Source organism: Notechis scutatus, chromosome 1 (assembly GCF_049901735.1).
Source record: "Notechis scutatus isolate UNSWTSFEM ecotype Mainland chromosome 1, rNotScu1.2, whole genome shotgun sequence".
In the NCBI taxonomy this organism is placed as follows: Eukaryota; Metazoa; Chordata; class Lepidosauria; order Squamata; family Elapidae; genus Notechis; species Notechis scutatus.
Window position 1 is genome coordinate 200,117,728 of NC_142009.1, and position 24,984 is coordinate 200,142,711.

The window sequence follows — 24,984 nt, forward strand, 5'->3', positions numbered from 1 at the left end:
ATTAAGTTTTAGTGGAAGGGAACATTTATGGCTTCGTTTTTTCATATTCCTCCAGTTTGAATAGATTGAGGACTACAAAAAAGTAGCACTTATTGTTGTAATTCTTTTCTGTATTTCTTTCTTCCAGGTATTTTGGATTTTCACTCCAATAACATCCAACTAGCATGCCTTAGTGGCAGTTCTGGAGATATGGTCCAAAAGTTCTAGGGGATCCCACATTGGTTTCACCTGTTCCATAATAAGCATTCATTTCTGAAATTGTCAACATAGTGCCATTGTCAACAGTATACCTACCAGATGCCCTGTCCAACCTTGCTCTTTGAATGCATAAACAAATTCAAAAGCAGCTCTCTCATCCATATGTCTAAGAACTACTCTGAGCTTTACACACACCACAGAAAATAAAAAATGGATAATTGCAGCCTATCTGTCCAGAAAAAAAAATGGAAAAGCACCATCTTCAATTTGCCTTCAAGGAGATTTGTGACTAGACAAAATCATTCTGGCAGCCATTTTGAGAGAGGGCTTATAGCATACTCACATTACCTCATATATACACACTGACCCCAAAAGTTTTGGATTATCTAACTAAATTACCTAAATCTAAGCCTCCCAGAGACATTGGATACAAGATTTAAATAAATTTTATAAATAAATAAAACTGTATAAATAAAAAAGTAAAGCATAAATGGCACACTGCTGAAATTAAAGGAACTGATGCCATGTGTCCGCTGTTTGAGGTAATCCAGACAAGAAGCCAGAACCATGAGTCGTAACACTACTGTATTGTAAGATTACAGTAACAAAATCTTGAGTCTGAAACCATTTTTCTCCTCCTTTGTCTTTACCGTCCATGGAACAAGGGAAGCACCCTTCTGAAATGCTTTCTCCATGCCCTGTGGGCTGAGGGAACTCTTGTCTGACCATTGCCATGGCTGCAGCTCTTCCTCCTGTCTCCCAAGGTTATTCTCACAGTGCATCACATTACCTTCCATTACCTTCCTTCCCAATTTTAGATTATTAATAATCTCCATAAGATTCAAACATACTTATTTATATAAGGTAATGAGGTATATGGATATAGCAAAAAAGAATGGTTATATTGTTATTTGTCTATGTATTTGTTTGGATGGAAGTGGGATGGAAAATATAATTTGGATAAATGTGATGAAGGGAAGGGTGTGCATGAAATATATAGATATATACAACAGTGGCAAAAGTCATATTAGAAGGGGTGAAAATAATGGATGATATAAATTAAGATGAATTTGTGGAAAATTAATGGAATGATGTGATTTGATAAAATTTGCGAATATGACAAATACAAGAATATAAGATTAATGAATATAGAGAATGACCAAGAATAAAGGGAATGATATAAAGCAATATCATGAGAATATAAAAAGGGAAATTGGTAATAGATAATGATGTAAAATTAGACAAGAAAGCTGTACCTGAGATTATGGTCATGTTTAATTTAAAATGTTAAAAGCCTGGAACCACACTGTTCAACTAAAATGTGGGGGTGCCGGGGGCCTATTCTGTTTGGTCAGCTGCTTAGGCGGTCCGCCGCACCCTTCGTTGAGATGGCTCTGGCAGCCTGGCGGCGCCCTGCCGTGGGTGGGCCGTCTGAACCGCCTTCTCGGGTGGGCCCACCATGGGTCTTGTCGGTCTTCTTTGGCGCACCGAGCCCCCAGAGTTGGCGGGCTCTTCTGCACAGAGGACACGGACTTCTTGCCCACGCTGCCGCCCCTTTGTCCTCTCCCAAGTTCCCAGTCTTAAGGTGGCGCGTGCCCGCCCCTGTTCAACTAAAGATGTATTTAAAGAAATAAAAATAAAAAAGATTCAAACAAACAACTGCAAAATACAGGACTGGCTGTAAAATGTCTGATGAACATTTGATGGCAGGAAAGAGTTAGAATTTTCTGTATATGTTTTCGGCCATGTACTGGTAATCAAGATCCATTTCTTCTAGCCCTAGTAAACAAAGTTATTTCAGAGATAAAGGAGCTACGCCTATTCTTTATATATTATGGTTTATTCACACAGGAACTTTAAATGGGATTTGGCACTTTTCTTCACCTATCAAGTCCTTTCAAAGCATCTGGGATAGGAAGATGTTTTGCTTCATTGTCACAGGATGTAAGCTCTTCTAAATAAAGCTGCCTGTTGCCATTGGCTGATAATGCGTTTGTCAATGCCTATGGTATTCAAGTGCTGCTCCAGGTTTTTGTGATTAAACACAAGTACTATTGTTATTATCTTTGCTTTCTTTTGCCACAGTGATTCTGTTTGTAACTCTTTGCATTTTGTGATTTTCTCCAGTTAATCTATTTTGGTCAGACTAGATTTTACAAGTAATAAAAAGGGAGGGGCTTTAGATTCTACCAGTTCTCCTTAAAATAATGATAGTGAAAAATGCCTATAGTGACGTAGAATAGAGTACTGCAGATACTTCTGCCAGCAGCTCAGCAGTTCGATTCTCACCAGGCTCAAGGTTGACTCAGATTTCCATCCTTCCGAGGTCAGTAAAATGAGGACCCAGGTTATTGGGGGCAATATGGTGACTCTGTAAACTGCTTAGAGAGGGCTGTAAAGCACTGTGAAGTGATACATAAGTCTAAGTACCATTGCTATTATTATGATTGGTCACACTCTCAGCCAGATATTAAAATTTTATTATTATTTAGATAATTATTTATTTATTATTATCTAATAATAATATATTATCTATATTAACTATTATTTAGATGTAGAACAATTTTGGGCAGTTTATAATTTTTTTAAAAAACAGAAAAACAATAAAGAGATATGTATGTTGTTGAAGGTAGAAAACAGCAGTATGTTTGTCATATCTTTATAGGAAGAATTTTCTACTTTCTATAATCCATGGATATTGCCTTGTTCCATAATCAGGTCTTACCATGCTTCCCTCCCCCCCAAACCCTCCCCCCAAAAAAATTAGGGCTTCCATTTTTAAGCTTTATCTTGTAAAAAGACATCCTTCTCATCCTGGTACTCTTCAGCAGACATGGCTATCAGCATTATAATCCCAACTATACAATAACAATGGCTTAGAAATTGAATCAACAAATAAATAAACTAGACAGGAGAACAGAACAACAGAATACCACAGTTGGAAGGAACCTTGGAGGTCTTATAGTCCAACTCTCTGCTCAGGCAGGAAACCCTATACATACATACATACCTACCTACCTACATATCTATCTATCTATCTATCTATCTATCTATCTATCTATCTATCTATCTATCTATCTATCTAATCTATCTACATCATATATATATCAGTCCATAATATAATACAGTCCATAATATACATATAACACAGAAAGTTGCATATATTATACATATAATACAGAAAGTTGCTAGAACATCAGCCTAGGAGATTCTTCCATTTATTACATCCAGCAGCAGCAGCAAGGGAGGAATCCAAGACCAAAATTCGGGAGCATTAGAATGTGGTTTCCTCAAATGAAGCAGATCTGCTCACAATGTTTTGAAGTAATACTCATCTGAAGAGCTCTTCTGCCACATTATAAGTCAATTAAGTCTAGAGTCTAAAATTATCCAACTGTGCTACAGCTTGCTTCTATTTTAATGATTAGTATTAGAGGGAAAGACTAGCATGCTGTTTAAGGAAAATTCTAAGCAAAGCACTGAGAGCAGTTAATTCCTTTCAGAGAAAACTCAACCTCTACCAATTTGATGGCCTCAGAAAGAAGAGTAGAAGCAAGCACATTTGCAATTTGTCAGGCAAATGTATATCTCCAGCAAGTTTTCATTGTGGTTCTTGTTGGGGAACATTCATTTCTACATGGATGCAATTGTTAATATAAGTATAAGAAAAATTAATGAGCTGTGTGGTCTTTAGCTCTGCACTTTTATGAGGAGACATAATCCACTGAAAGGATCGATAGATTCACTTTAAATTCCAATCAGAGTCCAGGCATTATTAGTTTGACAATGGCAACTAAGAGGGTTTCCAGCTGAATAGAATGGAATAGAATACTTTATTGGCCAAGTGTGATTGGACACACAAGGAATTTGTCTTGGTGTAAATACTCTCAGTATACATAAAGAAAAGATACATTAGTTAAGAATCAAGAATCATAACATACAGCACTTAATGATAGTCATAGCGTACAATCAACAATCAAATCATACTAGGAAACAGTCAAGTGGGAGGGGATGGGTGATAAGGAGTGGTGAGAAGATTAACAGTCATAGTAGTGTACACTTTATAAATAGTTGAACAGTGTTGAGGGAATTATTTGTTTAGCAGAGTGATGGCGTCCGGGGAAAAACTGTTCTTGTGTCTAGTTATTCTGGTGTGCAGTGCTCTATAGCGTCGTTTTAAGGAAAGGAGTTGAAACAGTTTATGTCTGGGATGTGAGGGGTCTGTAAATATTTTCACAGCCCTCTTTTTGACTCGTGCAGTATACAGGTCCTCAATTGAAGACAGGTGGGTAGTAATTGTTTTTTCCACGGTCCTAATTATCCTCTGAAGTCTGTGTCTGTCTTGTTGGGTTGCAGAACCAAACCAGACAGTTATAAGGGTGCAGATGACTGACTCAAGAATTCCTCTGTAGAACTGTATCAGCAGCTCCTTGGGCAGTTTGAGCTTTCTGAGTTGGCGCAGAAAGAACATTCTTTGTTGTGCTTTTTTGATGATGTTTTTGATGTTAGGTGTCCATTTTAGCTCATGTGATATAGTAGAACCTAGAAATTTGAAGGTCTCTACTGTTGATACTGTGTTGTCTAGTATTGTAAGAGGTGGTAGTATAGGAGGGTTTCTTCTAAAGACTACCACAATTTCTACGGTTTTGAGTGTGTTCAGTTCCAGATTGTTCTGGTTACACCACAAGGCAAGTTGTATAACCTCCTGTCTGTACGCAGATTCATCGTTGTCTCGAATGAGACCAATCACTGTTGTGTCATCAGCAAACTTCAGTATTTTAACAGATGGATCGTTTGAGATGCAGTCATTGGTATATAGGGAGAAGAGAAGTGGAGATAGCACACAGCCTTGGGCGGGGGCTGTGCTGATTGTACATGTATTGGATGTGATTCTGCCTAGCTTCACCTGCTGCTTCCTGTCTGTTAGGAAGCTTATGATCCATTTACAAGTGTGTTCAGGTACCACTAGTTGGTTTAATTTATTTAGAAGAGTGTCTGGAATGATGGTATTGAATGCTGAACTGAAGTCTACAAAGAGGACCCTTGCGTAGGTATTTGCAGATTCAAGATGTTGTAGGATGTAATGCAGAGCCATGTTAACAGCATCATCTGTCAATCTATTTGCTCGGAATGCAAACTGCATGGGATCGAACAGCGGATCTGTGATGGTTTTCCGGTGGGACAGCACAAGCCTTTCAAAGATTTTCATAACTACAGATGTTAGAGCAACTGGTCTGTAGTCATTCAGTTCCTTGATGGAGGGCTTGTTTGGCACTGGGATGATGGTAGAACGTTTGAAGCAAGAAGGAACATAGCACATCTCTAGTGATCTATTGAAGATTCGGGTGAAGTTGGGGGCCAATTGGTCAGCACAGACTTTTAAGCAAGGAGTTATCTTGTCTGGCCCTGGTACTTTTCCTGGCTTCTGTCTGTGTAATAGATCTTGCACTTCTTTTTCTGTGATCACCAGAGGTTGTGAGCCCAATGGATTGGGGCCAGTTGTAGGAGGCTTGGCTGTTGTTGGTGTGTTTGAGATGTGGGTTGTGAAGATAGGTGGCTGTAGTTTCTTTTCAAACCTGCAGTAAAACACATTCAGGTCATCTGCTAGTTGTTGATTTCCTTCTGCCTGGGAAGGAGGGTTGCTGAAACCAATGATGTTTTTAAGAGTTTTCCACATGTTTGCTGGTTCATTTGTTGAGAATTGATTCTTTAACTTTTCAGAGTAGCTTCTTTTTGCTGCTCTGATCTCTCTTGTTAATATGTTTCTGGTCTGGTTGTATAGCATTCTATAGGCTTCCTTTTGGAACGACGTAGCTGCTTAAGTTTAGCTGTGAACAAAGCTTTATTGTTACTATATATTTGCAGGTTCCTTGTTGGTACACATAAGTCTTTGCAGAAGCTAACATATGATGTTACAGTATCTGTGAGCTCATCTAAGTCTGCAGAGGCATCTTAAAAAACATTCCAATCAGTGCAATCAAGGCAGGCCTGAAGTTTCAGCTTTGCCTCATCAGTCTAAGTCCTCACTGATTTAAATGTTGGTTTCATGGTTTTAAGTCTTTGTCTGTCAGCAGGTACACGGTGAATCATGAAGTGGTCAAAGTGTCCCTCAGCTGCTCATGGTAAAGACCTATAAGCATCTTTTACTGTTGTGTAGCAGTGGTCTAAAGTATTTTTGCCTCTGGTGGGACAATTTACATGCTGGGAATATTTTGGGAGTTCTTTCCTTAAATTTGCTTGATTGAAATCTCCTAAAATGATGGGAAGGGAACCTGGGTGTTTGGCTTCAGCCTCCATAATTTGATCAGCAAGAGTTCGTAATGCCTTGTTTACACAGGCTTGTGGAGGAACATACACAGCTATTAGGAGAAATGAGGACAACTCACGTGGAGAGTAAAATGGTTTGCAGTTGATGTGTAAAGACTCTAAGTTTTCATCACAAAACTTATATATTATAGTTATATCCTGAGACCAGCTGTTGTTGATATATAAACATAATCCTCCACCCTTTGTTTTACCTGAGTCTCTTCAATTCTGTCTGATCTAAATGTCTGAAATCCTGGCATGTATATGGTGTTGTCCCCATGAATTTGTGGATTAAGCCAGGTTTCAGTAAAACAAAGAACAGCTGAATTATGAAAATCAGAATTCCATCTATTTAAGAGATGAATTTCATCCATCTTGTTAGCCAGTGAGCATAAAGATTGTCAGAAAGATTGAAGGGAGAGGAGTTTTTTCCCCTCTATTTCTTAGTCTGTTTAAAATTTCCGCTTGTTTACTTCGTCTCCTCTTCCGGCGTGGTCGCTTCTTTGCTTTCTTTGTTGTAATCCATAGCACCGGGGAATTGGTTAGAATCTCCTCTGCGTTTGCAAAGACAGGTGGGGGTGGGGAATCAGAAAGCTGCTCCTTGAGGAAACATTGCCTAATTCTTAGCAGATGGTCTCGTGAGTATGAAATCCGTAGTGAATTGCAGATAATAATAAGGAATAAAGAAACCATTAGAGAGCATTTCACAGAGGCAGCCGTCGTCGGCGCCATCTTGGAGATACCGTATTTCTCATATAATAAGGCCGGGTCTTATTTTTTTTTTGAGCCCCGAAAAAATGGCTAGGCCGTCTTTTCGGGGGTGACTTAATTCCCCCCCCCCTTGCATCTTTGGGTGGGTGGTGATGGCTTGGATGTTGACCTCGGCATTGGTGGGGCACTTTGTATCGGGGTCAACGCAAGCAGCACCATATCCGGGTGTGCAACAAAAGTATGTCCTAATGGCAAGCCCCCCCACCATTCCCCCCATTTCGCATGTTTTAACATAGGCCTTAATTTGGGGGGAGGGGCTTAATTTCATTTCATGCCTATAAAACATGCTGGGACTTCCTATTGGGGGAGGCCGTATTGTTGGAGAAACAGGGTAGAATGTGTTAAATAATTCTGTTCATCTAAAGCAGACCGAGCAGAAAATAGATGAGGATCTGTTGATTTGCAGTAGATTGATAAGCATTTCTGGCAACCAGTTGTTTAACCCTAGTAGGGGGAGGAGGAGGAATCTTCTCCCCATTTTGTGTTATAATGCTGAAATGAAAAAAAAAAAGTTAGAAGCAAACCATTGCAAACAACTCTCTGATTCCAGCATTAAAGCAAACAACTCTCTGATTTCAGTATTAAAGCACTGTTTCTAGATCTTAGAATTCTTCCGTTCTAAGCATATATCTTTGGCAACTGGTTCAAATGGGATGCTTGTCAGTTTTGAATGTTAAAAACTGGGGTTTTCACAAACTCGAATAGTGTAGTCTCCTGAATTATTATCATCCAGATCTTGCAAAAATACTTTTCCCACAGGGATCCAGATACGATTTTCAAAGTTAAGGTTTTATAGGGATGGTCTCTTTCAATTGTATTTGGTATCCCAGCCGGATTTTCTCATTCTGCCATTAATGCCTTGGACAGGAACCCAAAAATCTTGCTATGACTGCAAGACTCCTCCTCCCACCCCCAACTTCAAAGAGACATAACAGTTTTATAAGCATTACAGTGTAAGCAGGATATGTATCTGATGTTGCCAAAGAACCTTTGGAAAAGGCAGCCTGTTTACCAAACACTTTAAACAGATACATGGAACTGTAATATGCTAGAAAGAGAAAAGGCCAATTTTTTCGGTCATCAGTCCTCCTCCTTGTCCAAGTAGGAGCACAATCCAGTTCATTTATTACTTATGTGTCAAGGTTGTTGTTTTTTTGTAAACATATAAATAAGGGCATTATTTTATTCACACACATACACATACACACACACACACAGAATGATTATACAACCATGTTCAAAAAGTTGTTTTCTTTGAAGTCATTTTGCTAATTAGAGAGAATGTATTTTCTGTTTGCTTACTCATACGGGCCTAACAAGGCAGAAAGGCATGCAGATCTTCCGAAAGGAAAATATGCCTCTTCTTTTCCATATCCTAATTAAATTAGGGCTGTCATCCAGTTAAAGACAATCTGAGTGAATTAATCTTGTGATTCTGAATCATAATTGATCAATAGCATACTTGTTGACGTATCTGTTCAGAACTGAGAAGTTTCACTTGCTTCGTCAGAACTTGGTTCCAAGAAAATACTGAAGTCTTAAGATAAACAGATTCATATGGGAATAAAAAGGGGCGAAACAACTGCAACTTGTTTGGAATTTTTACCTTTATATTATATTACTTATTCTCTGCTGTATCTCCTTTTATCTTAATAACACTTCTGTGAGGTAGATTATATTAAGAATCATTGACTAAGAAGCACCTCCAATGAAACACCAATTCTACCATTTTTTAACAAGCATCATGACATTGCACACTCATATGAAAGGGACAAATTGCAGTATTTTCATAATTTTGAAGAACTGGGGAATCCTGTGGATTTAAATGGCTAGGAATTTGAACTCTAGACCAGCGGTCCCCAATCTTTCTGGTTCTGGAGGTTGTTTTGCATATGCACCCACCACAGTGGTGGGATTCAATTTTTTTTACTACAGGTTCTGTGGGTGTGGCTTGGTGGGCATGGCAGAGGAAGGATACTGTAAAATCTCCAGTCAGAGGTGGTATTGGCCGGTTCTCCGAACTACTCAAAATTTCCACTACTGGTTCTCCAGAACTGGCCAGAACCTGCTGAATACCACCTCTGCACCCCACTTGCACAAATGGAGCTTTGTGTTGTCATTTGCCACTTGTATGGCCCAGTTCCCAACAGGCCATGTATCAGTACTGGTCCTTGGACCAGGGGTTGGGACCCCTGCTCTAGACTGTTTTCTCATACTCTATTGGACATCTTACTGATAGAAAATGTAACATGTAGCAAAGGTTAGTGCTGGTTTCATCTTAGAAGACTGGTACTTCCTGTGTACTTTTATAAGTACCTTTATTTTTAAGTACTTTTTAAAAATCTACTTTTTATATAAGTGCACCTTTTAAACAACAATTTAAGCAATATTTTTCAGCCTTGAACTTGAACTAGAGGATCAAGGCCAGTCCAACCTGAAACTCAAGGATGACTTTTTTGGTCTCTCAGTTCAGCCTATAGATTGGCTATCCTGGAGTAAAATTGAGAACAAAATCTTCTGAGGGAAAGGATCTGTCTAAACCTACAGACAAATAACAAGAATCTTCATAGCCTTTCCTCTTCCCCCCAGGAAATATCATGTCCTCAAGAACTCTCTGAGAAGAAGGTGATGAAACAGTGCACCTTAACTGGTGCTCCTTAATGGGTTTTCTCAACCTCCATCTATTCATCTGGGAGGTCTAAAGGGGAGCTGTAGTTCAGCCTTTCTGAATGTTTGTCTCTGCATCAGAGGTGGTATTCAGCAGGTTCTGACCAGTTCTGGAGAACCAGTAGTGAAAATTTTGAGTAGTTCGGAGAACTGGCAAATACCACCTCTGACTGGAGAGTTTACAGTATTCTTCCCTTGCCACACCCACCAAGCCACACCCACAGAACTGGTAGTAAGAATAATTGATTCCCACCACTGCTCTGCATGATGCTAGGCCCTGCTTTGTCAGGATTATGGACTGCAGAGAGAAGTATATGTATTCATGGAAACACAGGTATAGTTTTCCTTCAGACTTCTAGGCAAATTGTCTATTGGTAACAAGGGGTTTTAGAAGGATCAAGGGCACGAGCAGAAAGTGTTCAGAGTATTGCAGTGTAAATTCAGCACCAGAAAAGTAAACACAGGTGGCTGAGGTTTCATTTAACTTCTTTATAAACACATAAAGTAAATTTTACAATACCAGTTGTAGAATTCTCCAACATGGAGGAAACTCAAACAAAAGCAGAACATGTTACAGGTTCAGAGCAGAACAGCAACTCAGGAGCTCAGAAACAGACATCTGTTTCACTTTAGTTCAGCAGGCAGGCAAGCAAGCTAGTTTCTCTTTCGCTTTAGAGCTGAGCACAGAACAGAGATAAACCATGACCAGATTCTCTCTTTAAGTTTCAGCTCTCAATTCAGCTCTCATTGGCTGACCCTGTTACTAAACTCTATTCCAATTCATGAATATACTCTGACAGAAAGTTCATCCTTTATTCCATTTCAAGTCTTCTGGTGTTTAGTCTCTTAAACAGGGAATGTAGTACTTCTCAATCCTCTGTCTCTTGAGTGCATTGGGTCACCCTGTGACGGCTTTCACTTTGCCCAGCAGGATAAACAAAAGCCCAAAATTTTGCAAGGTCTTTTGACCGGACAGAGCAAAAAGACAACAATCTGCACTTTGAGGAGATCTGATAGTGAGAAGGTTTATCTCTAAAGCAAAGCAAAGAAAGTTGTAGGATACCAAGCCATCTTCGATTGAACTTAAGGATATAAGGGAGAAAATTCAAGATACACTAAGACCCTAATCAAGAAAACATGGCTTTTTCTTCTATTTAGATGTCTTTGGAGGAGAAAGATTTGACTCGGGAATCCTTTTCAAAAGGCAGAATTTTCTGCAGCCTCTTAATTTTTATAAGATTGAGCCTCCAGGCTTCTTCTCAGTCTGAGAACAAAAGTAGAAGGAAGCGGCTGTAATGTTACCTTCTCCCTGCTGAAGTGTCTGTAAGAATATTAGAAAAAAAGAAATGTATAGCTCAAATTACTTTTGGGGAATCGATGTACTGCTTCAAGCTATAAATCAAAAATGAAACGTTATTGTTTATATCAGCTACACATAGACCATCACAGCTTCTAACACAGCGATTCCCAACTTTTCTTTTTCTGTGGCCCACTCTTTCAGTGAAAGCTTTTGCAAACTACTATGCAAGTGGTATGTATAAGCCTCCAAATTAAATAAGATTCTCTGTGTGTGAGAGAGGGGAGGGAGGAGAGAGAGAGAGAGAGAGATGAACAGCCATGTTCATCCTGAAAGCTACTATGGTTGCTGCCATTGATCAGCTATCTGATTGTTTGCTGCCTAAATGGTAATTCTGAATATATCATGACAGCCAGCCATAAAACACAACTATGACTTTAAAACACATTCATTTTTTTTAAAAAAAGGAACCAAATCAAACTAACAACTAAAGTGGTAGGTCAGCATGAGCAAGGTGACACAAAAATGTTCAAATAAATAAATATATGGTGCCTTCTCTCCCATGGAAGCTACATTTATCTTGATTAACTCAAACATATTACATAGCGATACTGATTACGTATCACTATGGAGAATGATGTTGGGCAAGAAAGATACGCAGAAAATGACTGGGAAAGACTAATGGAATTTTAGGATTCACCCATATACCATTCCATGCACACAACAATGACCCACAGCCAGCAAACCCACAACCTCTTTTCTACTTGCCTCCTCACGTGTGTTTCCCATTCCAACTGATCCTTCTACTCAACCTCCCTCCCTTTTTTGATTGACCAAACCTTTTCTTCCTGTTTTTTTTTTTCCTTTCAGACATGTTTTATTTATTTATTTATTTGATTTGTCAATTGTTTACAAGATAATAAGTACAAGTGTATACATAGTTGTTAATATATGAAATGGGTACATATAAGAAAAATAAAAGAATAAGAGAAACAATAGGACAGGGACGGTAGGCACAATGGTGCGCTTATGCACGCCCCTACAGACCTCTTAGGAAAGGGGTGAGGTCAATAGTAGACAGTCTAAGGTTAAAGTTTTTGGGGTTTGGGGAAGAGACTACAGAGTCGGGTAGAGTATTCCAGACATTGACCACTCTATTGCTGAAGTCGTATTTCCTGCAATCAAGTTTGGTGCGGTTTACTTTGAGTTTGTATCTGTTGTGTGCTCTTGTGTTGTTATGGTTAAAGCTGAAGTATTCATTGACAGGTAGGACATTGCAATGTATGATTTTATATACCATGCTTAAGTCGGACCGAAGGCGGCGTAATTCAAGGTTTTCTAGTTTTAGAATTTCGAGTCTGGTGGCATAAGGTATTCTACAACGAGTAGAAGAGTGGAGAACTCTTCTTGTGAAGTACTTCTGGACTTTCTCAATTGTGCTAATATCACATACGTAATAAGGATTCCAGACTGATGAACTGTATTCGAGTATTGGTCTAGCAAATGTTTTGTATGCTCTGGTTAGTAGTGAGATATTACCAGAGAAAAGCAACGTAGGATTAGGTTAACAACTCTTAATGCCTTTTTGGCTATGTAGTTGCAGTGGGCTCTAGCACTTAGATCATTAGAGGTGAGTATTCCCAGGTCCTTTACAGAGCTTGGGTCGTCAACAAGATCTTGACTATTCAGTTTGTATTTTATTTTCTGATTTTTTTACCAATATGTAAGACAGAGCATTTATTTGTTGAGATTTGAAGTTGCCATATGTTGGACCATTCAGATACATAGTCTAGGTCTTTTTGAAGGGTAGTAGTATTGTCTGTGGTATTGAACAGCTTTACATCATCAGCGAAGAGAACGCAATTGCTCTTGATATGATCACAAAGGTCGTTTATGTAGATTATGAAGAGAGTTGGTCCTAGAACACTGCCTTGGGGAACACCATTATTGACAGGTACTGGATTTGATAGGCGTTCGATTTTGACCATTGTTGTCTGTTTGACAGGAATGCTTCTATCCAGTTATTTAGTTGCCCAGAGATACCATAAGATTTTATTTTAGGAGTAGTTTGTCGTGTGTACCACTGAATCAAAGGCTTTACAGAAGTCTATGTAGATTGCGTCTATTGCTTTGCCCTGGTCGAGTTGTGTAGTCCATATGTTTTTGCAGTGTAAGAGTTGCAGATTACAGGATAGTTTTTTTCTGAAACCAAATTGTTTATTGGAGAGTAGGTTGTTTGTCTCTAAATGGAGGATGATGGATTGGTTAATAATTGATTCCATGACTTTACAGGTGACGCAGCATAAGGAGATTGGTCTGTAATTTTCAACTAGGCTTGGGTCTCCTTTTTGAAGATAGGGATGACTGTGGCTTGTAACCATAGGTTAGGCAAGGAGCTGGTCCTGAAAGATTTTTCAAAGATTATGCTTAGAGGTTTGGCTATGGCAGTGGATAGTTTTCTTAAGAAGTAGGCACATATTCCATCCGGTCCAATAGATAGAGATGGTTTTAGGTTGCGTAGTGCTTTTTCGACGTTGTCTACTGTAAAATCGATATGTATTAGATCATTGTTGTTATCTGTGGTACGGCTAGGAAACATTGGGCATGATCCATTACTGTTTACAAACACTGAGCCGAAGAATGTGTTGAAGATGTTGGCTTTAATGGTGTCGTCGCTGCAGTCTTTACCATCGGGTCCTATCAAGGGAGGGATGGACCTTGAGTCTTTTAGTTTGTTGTTTACAAAATTGTAAAAAGCACGGGTGGAATTGGTGCTTAGAAGGTTTTCCTCTTGTTTAATGTGATAATTGGTGCATTCGGTCTTTATCTGGTGGCATAAATTTTTGTATCGGTTTTTGAAATTAGCACGTGACCAGATTTGTTTTTCCGCCATAGTGATCTCTTTTTGGATTGAAGTTTCCTTATTGATATGGGTAATCTGCTTTTTGTTTTGTTTTTGGAGTTGTTGTTGGAACATATAATTTGATGACTCTTTTGACTTCAAGTAAAAATGTTGTAATGGTCTTCAACAGTATTGCATCCAGTGAATAGAGATTGCCAATCGAGGGATGAGAGATCGTTATCTATAAGATCATAGTTGCATTTTTGAAGTTACAATTAGGGATGACATCATTGTGGTGATTTTTGTGTGGACGTATGTTGAGGCAAAAGTCAATCATATTATGGTCACTACTGGAAAAGGGTTCTTTGGTTTGTATTCTGTAAATTAAATTCAAACTATTGCAGAAGATGAGATCGAGGCAGTTGTTCAGTCTAGTGTTGTTGGTTACTAGTTGTTCAAGACCTAGATTTGTAATAGCATTGTAGAAGGTTGTGTGTATGATTTCAGTTGTACAATTATTTAGGGTCCAGTCGATATGAGGTAGATTGAAATCTCCAAGAAAGATAAAAGGGTATGGGCAGGATGTAGCCCATGTTAGTAGTGTATTTAGCTTGTTTACATGTTCGATGTCATAATCAGGTGCTCTGTAACATAGTAAGAATCGAATTGTGATATTTAAGGATAGTTCACAGATGATGGTTTCAGGAAGGGCAAGCTCCTGGGTAACTTGGATATTTTTAGATGTAAGGATTTTTATAGAATATAGCAACACCACCTCCTCGACGATTTTCACGATCTGATCGGTAAACATGATAGTCTCTTACTGTGGTAATGGAGTCGGGAGAGATGCATTGAGCCATGTTTCACAGACAAATATAATGTCGAAGTTAGCCATATTTAAGAGGATGAGAAATTCAGGTATTTTATTCACGAGGCTTCTTGCATTGAGTAGTTTGCATTTAAGTCCGGCAGCAGTTGGGATTGAGGTAGTTGGGGCGTGCGTGCCTAGTCTTGGGTGATGGTGGGTGGTGGGTAGTTTTGGGTGATGGTTGTTCCTTTAGTATTTCTGTTGTTCCTTTAGTATTTCTATCATGATATGAGTCCAGGAAGCAGGATCTAGTCCCTTTTCTACAGGTAGTTCTCAATTTAACAACCATCTGTTTAGCGACACACTCAACCCTGAAAAAAGGAACCTAAGACCATTCCTCACACTTATGACCATCACACCATCCCTGTGGCCACATGATCAAAAGTCAGGCGCTTGATCATTGGTATGCATTTATGATGGTTGCTGTGTTCCAGAGTCATGTAAACATCATTTGAAACCTTCTCAGCCAATTTCTGACAAGCCAATTGTGATCATTAGTCGAGAACAACTTAATGGTTCTGTGATGACCCTGGAGAAGGCACGAACGTCACACAGCCAGCTGAGAGTTCAAACTGCCCTTTAGTGCTTCAAATGCTCCCACGTTTTTGGCAAGTCCCAGAGCAAAGTGCGCGTACACACACACACACACACACACACACACACACGGCAGCCTCTGACTGTGCCCAGTCCTGTAAAATAAAGGAACAGGGAAATGAGTTCACGAAACAATGAACAAACAATGAGTCCACGAAGTCAGGAAGAAGTCACTGAGTCCATAAATAAGGAAGAAGCAAGCATTCCTGCAAACTCCAAATGTCAGTACCGGCACACCAAACTCTACCAATTCAGCATTTGTTCCTGACAAATGCCCCTCCTCACAGCATCTCCTTAAATCTCAGACCCCAGGTTGCCTTGTGAAGAGGGGCGGGGCGCTCTCCTCCCAAATGATCAGGTCGGCCTGCGCTGTTCCTGCCTTCTCTCCACTCTCCATGCTTGGGGATCAGGAGGGGACGGTCCTTGCTCATTGCCTGAGCTCTGTCGCTCCTCATGTCCATTGAGACAGGGGCATGGCAGGTTCCAATCTTCCCTTTCATTTAACATTAAGCTTAGCATTAAGAACAGTGTCCTTCGCACCCACAGGAGAAGGACCAACTTCACGTCCTTCCATCTCTAATTGCTAAGTGTAAGCTCTCATTCATGGCCTTGTTTCAGAAGCCAACATGCTGGCCAGTGACTGCAGGATACGAGATCTGTTTGGACAGGTTGTCTCCCTCCATTTTTTCCCTTCTGTTTCATTCACAGCACCCATAGGTCTTCTTGAGTCTGAGGCCATCCCCCACAGTCACCAATTGTCACAGAACCTTTTTTAAATAATCAGTTTTGGCCAGACTCAATAGAGACAGAAGCACTGGAAATTTGGATGTCTGTTTTTTAATTATTATTATTAATCTCCCTTCAATGGAGATTGAGTGGAGAGATTTTTATTTTACAGAACAAGGAATAGCTTACCGCAAAAAGGGGAAACTATAATTTATAAACGCTTCCAGCTGTTTCAGAACTAATATTGCAACTCCTTATATTCTGTAGGCTCTTTATCTACACCATATTCTTTCAAGTGCTATTTCACGGTATCCTCATATCTTTCTGTGCCAGGCCTTTCATATATTTGCTCACTGCTGACCTCCCTATGTCTATATTTTGTCTTAAAACCCTCTATATCCTGACTGTCACACTCTAGAGAGTCATGTTCCTTTTCTTTGGATTCAATATGTCATTCATCTTTTTTTAGCTTCAGCGTTCTGTTCTGCCAAAACCTTGACTCTCTCATTGCCGCTTCTTCCGGGGTCTTCCTGGGGGAACAGCTCTGACACCACCACCCCCTTGCCCTCCTGTTTTCTCAGCTGCCGCTATCTCAGCAGACCTAACTTTGGCTGTGTTAATGATTTCTATCCTTTAGTTTCCCTCTGTACTTTTCCTCCTGGGCTTTCGGTTCCATTGATTCTGTCTATTCGTTGTCAAGCCTGTTTTCTGGAGAGCTTCTGAGTTGACTTCTTATTTCCCCCTCCTCCTCTCTTCCTTGCGGCTGTTTGATTGGCAGTTGAGTACACGAGGGGAGGGCTAAGAAGGGAGGGAAAGGAAGGACCACAAGGCTTAGAAACTACCCAGGCACTTTGTCCTTCCACAATCCCTCAATTATAAAAAGAACCAAATCAACCTAACAATTAAAGTGCTATTAGGTAAGCATAAGAAAGGTGATACATCAATGCTATTAGAACTAAATAAAACTACAGGTAGCTCTTGCATTACCACAGTTTAGTTAGTGACCGGTTGAAATTACAGCAGTGGAAAAAGTGACATTTGATACGACCGTTTTTTCTCATTTACAGCCGTTGTAGCATTCCTTTGGTCACGTGATCAAAATCTGAACAGTTGGCAACTGGCATGTATTTATAGCAATAGCACGTAGACTTATATACCACTTCACAGTGCTTTTCAGGCCTCTCTAAGCAGTTTACAGAGTCAGCCTATTGTCCCCAACAATCTTGGTCCTCATTTTACTAACCTCGGAAGGATGGCAGGCTGAGTCAACGTTGAGTCTGTCACGACTGAACTGCTGGCAGTCATCAGAATTAGCCTGCAATACTGCATTCTAACTATTGTGCCACCACAGCTCTTAACGATTTATGATAGTTGCAGTATGTCAGAATCATGTGACTGCTTTTTGTGACTTTCTGGCAAGTAAAATCAACTTCAGTGATTCACTTAACAACTGTGGCAAAATGAGACAAAACTCACTTAGCATACAAAACTCACTCTCTTGCCTAGCAACCAAAATTTTGGGCTCAATTGTAGTTATAAGTTGAGGAATACCTGTTTATTTATCTTGATTTTCTCAAAAGTGTACAACCATGGAGAATGACGTTGGAGGTGGAAATTATGCAGGAAATGACTGGGAAATATCAATGATATTTTTGGATTCACTGATATACCATTCCATGTACAGATCAACAATATACTGTATATATTATTAGTTCCCATACACTGACAGTACTACTCATTCTTGCTGGCTTTTAGCTGATTGAAATTTCAGTCCAGAACACATGCTCCTCTGCAACATAACATTTGCAGGAGCCCTGGTAGTGCAGTGATTAGAATGCAGTATTGCAGGCTAACTCTGCCCACAGTCTGGAGTTCGATCCTGAGGTCAACTCAGCCTTCCGTCCTTCTGAGATTGGAAAAAAAGAAGACCCAGATTGCTGGGGGCAATATGCAAACATTGTAAACTGTCCAGAGGGCACTATAGAGTATTATGGGACAGTATGTAAATCTAAGTGTTAATTGCTATTGCTATTAGTTAGGCTTTAAAATGATTAACTTTTGTTTAAAGATGAAGCTGAACTTACCTAACAAACAGATTGTTCTCTTTAACTTCACAGCTAGAAAAGAAATCAAAGGGAAAGCATTCAGTAAGATTGGAGGTCGTTAAAGGTAAAGCAGCAAAATTAGCATTTCAGTTAAATCCAATGTAATTGGATGGAAATCTTATACATTTGAACCCATCAAGATAATGCACATGTGACTAAATGTACCTTGTTGTGCCAACACAAACCTATACAAGTTTATTCAGAAATAAGTCTGAATTTTGCAAAGTTGAGTCCCAAGATGTATGCTACTAGTGATGTGACAGTATAGATTAGCTTAGTGAGGAAACCAGTGGATTCATACATGTTTTAGCTTTGATTTTTGAATAAGCTACAACTTGTAGTGACACATAAATCATAATTTACAGACATGATGGTTGAACTTATTCATCAGACTAAACCATCAAGCAGTTTGTTTGGGTTGGGTTTTTTGTGTGTGCTGTGTGAATTAGTCAATGCACAACTTTCCCTCAGCTAATTTAGTTTTCTTTTTTCAGCAGTGGCCACAGAAATGCCTCCAGAAAGCTTTTAAGCTTGGGGCTACTATCACTTCCAATCTGATTGTTCATTCTATAGCAATTGATGTTCAGGGAACACAAAGCATTTGAACCTAGGGATTCCCTCTATTTATTATGAAATTTATTTGCTGCTCATCCCATGTCCAACAATTCTGGACAGTTTACATCAAAAATATTTTTAAAAAACATTAAAACCATTAATTATAAAATAAAACAACAGATAAATTTAGCATTGTAAATAGCCATTAATTCAACCATCTCCATGACTTTCTCTTGCCCCATTTAAATTTTCCTAAACCAGTGATCTTGTAAAAGAATATATGAATCTCACACACTAATCAATAGATACTTACTTGAATCTGCTTTGAATGTATTACTAACCCATTTGGGGGGGGGGGTGTATGTGATGCAAAGTTGTAATGTTGTGAGACAAAGTGTGATCTCTCTCCCCACCCAACACCCCATGCTATTCATCATGTCAAAACCATTTAACAAAAAAGGAAGCTTAATTTTATTACGTGTGTCATTTGAGACTGAAGAGGAGGAATTGTTTTGGCTTTCCTGAATATAGTTATTACCCAGTACAGACACAGAAGCAGTTAGTTATAGACAAAGCACAACATTTTTTTCTCCAAGACAAACCTAAACAACTACATTCTTTCCTAATGTGTTTTATAAAATTTCATGTTTTCCACAATGTTTCGCCACATCATCATCTAATTTTGGAAATCTTGGTGCGATTTATAGGGAACCAGTAAAAATAATCTACAGTGAAAGAAAATAGCTGACCTAGACAACTCGGGGTGCGGGGGGGAATGGTGAACCAGCAGGCATTTTACCTAAAGATCTCAATTGAAGATCAATTGATTGATTAAGCCATCACGTTGATGTCAACTCTTAAAGACGTCATAGGTTTTCTTAATGACAATCTGTCCCTAATCTCATATTTTAGGGCTTCTGATGGTGCAGTCGTTGCCACTGAACTGTAACTGAATCCATCCAGATATGTGTTTCAAGTGTGCGGTTTTTCAGTGATGAAAAGGAGTAGGCAGATATTGTGATCAGAAAGTTATGCATAGAATCCACACCATGTGCTGTTAGTCCTATAAAAGTAAAAGTATGCGAATAAATTATTGCACCTTATATAAAATCTACACACTGGGGGGAGAGGGGGAAACAGCACCCACTAGGTCAACCTATACTTATCCTTGTCAGAGTATTGAAATAACTTGGACTAACCCTCACTGCTGCCGATATAAACAACATTCATTTATAGGAGCCATATTTTTATTCCCACTTTAGAAATACAGGCCTTTAAACTAACTAACCATTCAGAAATCAGCCACGCTTCTAAAAAAAATAGGTAGTCCTCAATTTACAGTTATTCCTTTAGTGACAACTTGAAGATACAACGGAGTGAAAAGAGTGACTTATGGCCAATCCTCGCACTTACGACCATCACAGCAACCCCATGGTCATGTGATCACATTTGGGGGCTTAGCAATTGGCATGGATTTAGGACAGCGGCAGCCTTCCCAGCCTGTTTCAACAAGCCAAGTCAATCTGGGGAATCCAGATTCGCTTAACGTGTGTATGATTCATTTAACAACTGCGGAGATTCCCTGAACCACTGGGGTGGGGTGGGGGGGGAAGGTAGTAAAATCAAGTGTGATTCACTTAATCCCTTGCTTAGCAATGGAAATCCGAGTGCAAAATTGTGGCTGTTTAAGTTGAGGTTTACTTGTACTACTATCTCTATTTATGGTTATTAAAATTATAGCGACTGGGAGTCTTTTTGGGACAGGTATTCATGGAAAGAAAGGTGTTTAAAAAAAAACAAAACAAAAAAAAACAAGGCATAGGAGAATAGCCTAATGAAAAGGAGTCTGACTTCTTGCCAGGCTGTCAGTTATTCAAAGCATAAAATTGGCTTGCAATGAGAAGCTGCTGAAAGATCTTTTGGACTGAGCTGGAGATGAATGCTGAGAATCTAGAAGGGGTTCCGAAAGAAGAATACAGTCGCCTCTGTTTGTGTTATCGGTGATTGTCAGAGCATCACTCCTTCAAACAATGCATGCAGCGCAAAGCTTCGAACCTCTTGAAATTGCAAATGAAGATTGAGAAAGCCAGTATTGCTTTAACCTATGATTTTGGAATGTTTGTGAGGCAATGAATAGGAAAGAGGCGAGAAAAGCAATCAAACAGCATGTGCATCGCCATCCATTTCTTCCAGGGCTCTGTCTGTGCACATATTTCTTAGCTTAGCTTCTTTTTTTTAAAAAAACCTCTGAATACTAGTGGAAAAACTGCTGCTGGAAAAATGTTATAAATGCTGGATGCTGGTGGAAAATTTACTGTTTTATAACATTTCCAACTTGACTTCCAGTTAGTCTCCAAGTTTTTGTCATTTTTCGAGAAAAAGAACGAAAAGAGATTTGTTTCCACCCATCCCAGAATAAAAATAACCACACCACCTGTCACTGTTTAGTCATGAAAATGGAAGAAATTATTTCATTATAAGACAAAGACAAATGAAAAAGGAGACAGAGGAGAGAGTCAGGATGCCATTCTAGAGGAAGTAAAATGAAAAAAGAAGTGCATTATCTTTTGGTACAGTTATCCTGAACTGTAAATGGCATAGTACCATTTAGGAAGGCTAAATGTTCTTTAATGCCACAGGAGTAATAAACTAGCCATGCTTTCGGTAAGGAAAAGAAGAGGTATCAAAAATGTAGTATCAGTGTATCCAAACAGTAGAAATCCTTCCCATGAGAAAGGAGGGAGGGCGGGGAGGAAGGAAGGAAGGAAGGAAGGAAGGAAGGAAAAGGAAGAGGGAAGGAAGAAAAGAAATGTAAAACAGTTTGCAGGCATTTTTTATTTTTATTTTTGTAAACTATCAAATTGCCAGATGACATTAGAGCAGAATTGTAATCTACTGTTGTTTAAATTGGAAAACTTTGCTATGAAAATGATTCAAAGACTGTTTATAAATTACAGTGGCAGTTTGCCGTTTCTCCTCCACAGCCCAGAGATTAATCTTGTTTGTTGCTGCTGCTGCTATATTATTATTATTATTATTATTATTATTATTATTATTATTATTATTATTATTATTATTATTATTATTATTATTATTATTCTTGTTTAGCATCTACTTATAATTTAGTGACTGATAACGGGAAATAATGAGGCTGTTGCGAATTCATTCTCTTTTTCTCTTAGTCACTCACTCACCCAGGATGCCCAAAACCTTTCCCTTTTGATATACCAGATTGTTAACAAAACTGAAAGTCACTGTAAATTTTGGAAAATAAACATGTGCTACATAAAGATGTCATTTCAATCAACCAGATGAAATTAATTCATAATATAATCAATGCATCTACCATCACAACTGAAAGGAAAAATTGAAAGAAGTAGATATTTCTTGATTTTCGAAATATCTGTGGTTTGTGATAGTAATAATAGGGAGAAAATGCTAGGGGAAAAGTAGTGTCCTTGGTGTTCTCTAAGCTTTCTTGCAGACGTTTCATTACCAAACTAGGTAGCATCATCAGTGCAAGGACACCCCCACACACACACACACACAGTTCAACCCTGAGCTACAATATTGTCATCTACCTGTAGGGGGAAAGTGTTTATCTCACAGTAGGATTTGTTTCTTTCAGCCATTCAACTGGCCCATTAAGCTTCAGCTGACTTTTTGCATGGAATGGGTTAACTATGATTTCCAGCAGCCTTCCTATGAAGGTGAGTTTTACCATAGGGACAGCTCCTTCCTCCAGATGATGATAACTGTCAGTGCTCATCAGTTAAAGCAGTTCTCAAAGTGCTTAGAGCAAAAGTAAACATATTTCAGATACAGGATCCAAGAGATATTGCCTCTTTAAATCTTTTTGCTGGCAATTCTTCAACATGTACCTGTTCTTTGACAGTTGGTGGAAAGAGAATCCTTGATTGCAGGTTTCAGGTGTACCATGGGGGCAACAATAAGCAACAGAGCAATCACCGGGCATTTCTATCACTGAGGGCTGTGAGAATAACTTTAAGGAACAGAAAGAAGAACAGCCACCAAGATAATGGTCAGAGAAATTAAACCTGAGTCCAAACTAAAAATGTAATTTGAGAAAACATCCGACTTGACCTCCCCCCCCCCCCACATCATTCCCTTGAAGATAAAGGCAGGGAGTGGGAAGGCAGTTTTAGATTGTCAAGGTTCTGTTAGTATAACCCTATAATAAATATTAGTATTAGTTGGTTTCCTAATCTGGTCTACCTCAAAGGGCTGATATTACATTGCCTTTTCCTACCTTGGAGACTCTCAGAAGCATATCTAAAGGAATCTCTAGCATCTTTGACCATCTTGTAGTACACAATTTCTTGTAGTACACAATAAACAACATGAACCTTCTAGTGTGCAACACTTCCGTTAGGACTGGAAGCACAACTAACTTCCTGACTGTATCTTTGTTAAAATGTAAAGTTGTGCAGAAATGAGATGAATTCTATTGTTCAGTTCAATTGCTTCAGCCAAAACAGTTTCATAATAGTAATATTGGGTTGGCTGCCCATTCAAGAAATGAAAACCTGCGTCTTGAGGAATTGAAAATCAAGAATTATTGAGAAAGGGTGAAAAACTATACACCTGTCAACATTTCTCCCTTTCACATCACCCAAACTAACATTTTATTAATTTTATCATTGCTTTCCTGATCTAACTGATCCATCAGGCCACTGTTACATATATTTAATATGTATTTAAGCAGTTGATCCAAACCACATTCTTTACTAGCACTGATGATGTTACTTAGTTTGGGTAATGAAACATCTGCAAGAAAGCAACCAAGCTCAGAGATCACCAAGGTCTCCGCATTTTAACTTTGAACTACAAATATTCTTCTTTATTGGCAGTCAATCCATATAAAAAGGGCACGATCTGCTTTGTATTCATTATTTAATCTATCTATCAAGCCTTACATTACAGAGTAGCAAAAAGGCAATAATTCAACAACTCATTTTCTAGAAAGGGGAACTCTGGAGCTGATAAAGATATTTGGGATGGGAAGACTGAAGGGTCAAAATAGAATCCATTTGTGCATTTGTTCATTTGAATTGTATCTGCAACCTGCTTTTGAGCCATGAAACTATCCTGTGGGGGCCTTTTCCCAACAGAGGTTTTCATTTCTCCCAAATCTGTTCCAGTCAAGGGCTCTTCAAGTTTGCATATCAGGAGAGTAGGAGCAGCTGCAGTAAAAGCAGCTGCATTATCTTGATACCTCTCAAATATCCTGTTTTTCACATGAGTTCCTATCAGTGAAGAGCAGGGTCTCCAAACTTGGCAACTTTAAGACTTGTGGATGTCAGAGGAGGGCGGAGCTGGCATCACGACGATATGGCGTGCTATCTTGAGGATTCGAGATCGCCGCCGATATCTTTGCTCCTGGATGGTCCAAATGGATCTAAAACGTCCCGAAGAGACGGTGAATGTAAAGAGTGCATCCTGTCGATCCCAGGGTTACCACAAATTCCCTGGTAGATCCAGGAGAAGCTCTTTTTGTCAGTGGCAAAGAGGCAGCCATTAAAGCTGCTGAAGTTGGGACAGCTCCGAAATGGAAGAGAATGGAAAGAGAAAGTGTGCCGGTTTGGTGAGAGTTTTTCTTTATTTTAAGACTTGAAAGAACACCCTAAGGAAAAGAAATAATTTGTAAAATCTAAGACAGAAGTGGTTAAGCGGTGATTTTAAACAGGAAGTCAAAATTAATATTTCTTTTTTTAGTGCTGGACTTTTAAAGTATGATTTTTCACTTTGAAACTGGACTGGTTTTCTTTTTTACCTTACTTTTTCTTTGTTGTCTTTTTTCCTTTTTTTCCCTTTATAATATTCTAGGCTAGAGACTCCCTTTCAGTTTTCTTTTTTCCTTTAAGTCTTTTCTTCATTTTTAATTAATTTTTATTACATTTTGTTTGGAAAAGGAAGGGGAAAGTGAGAGTGGAGGAAAATTTGTAACACTGCCAACTAGAGGCCTAGAAATATTGTTTCTTTTTTCTTTCTTTTCGACCAGACAAAGCTGAGAAAGAACTGAGGCTTATTTTCA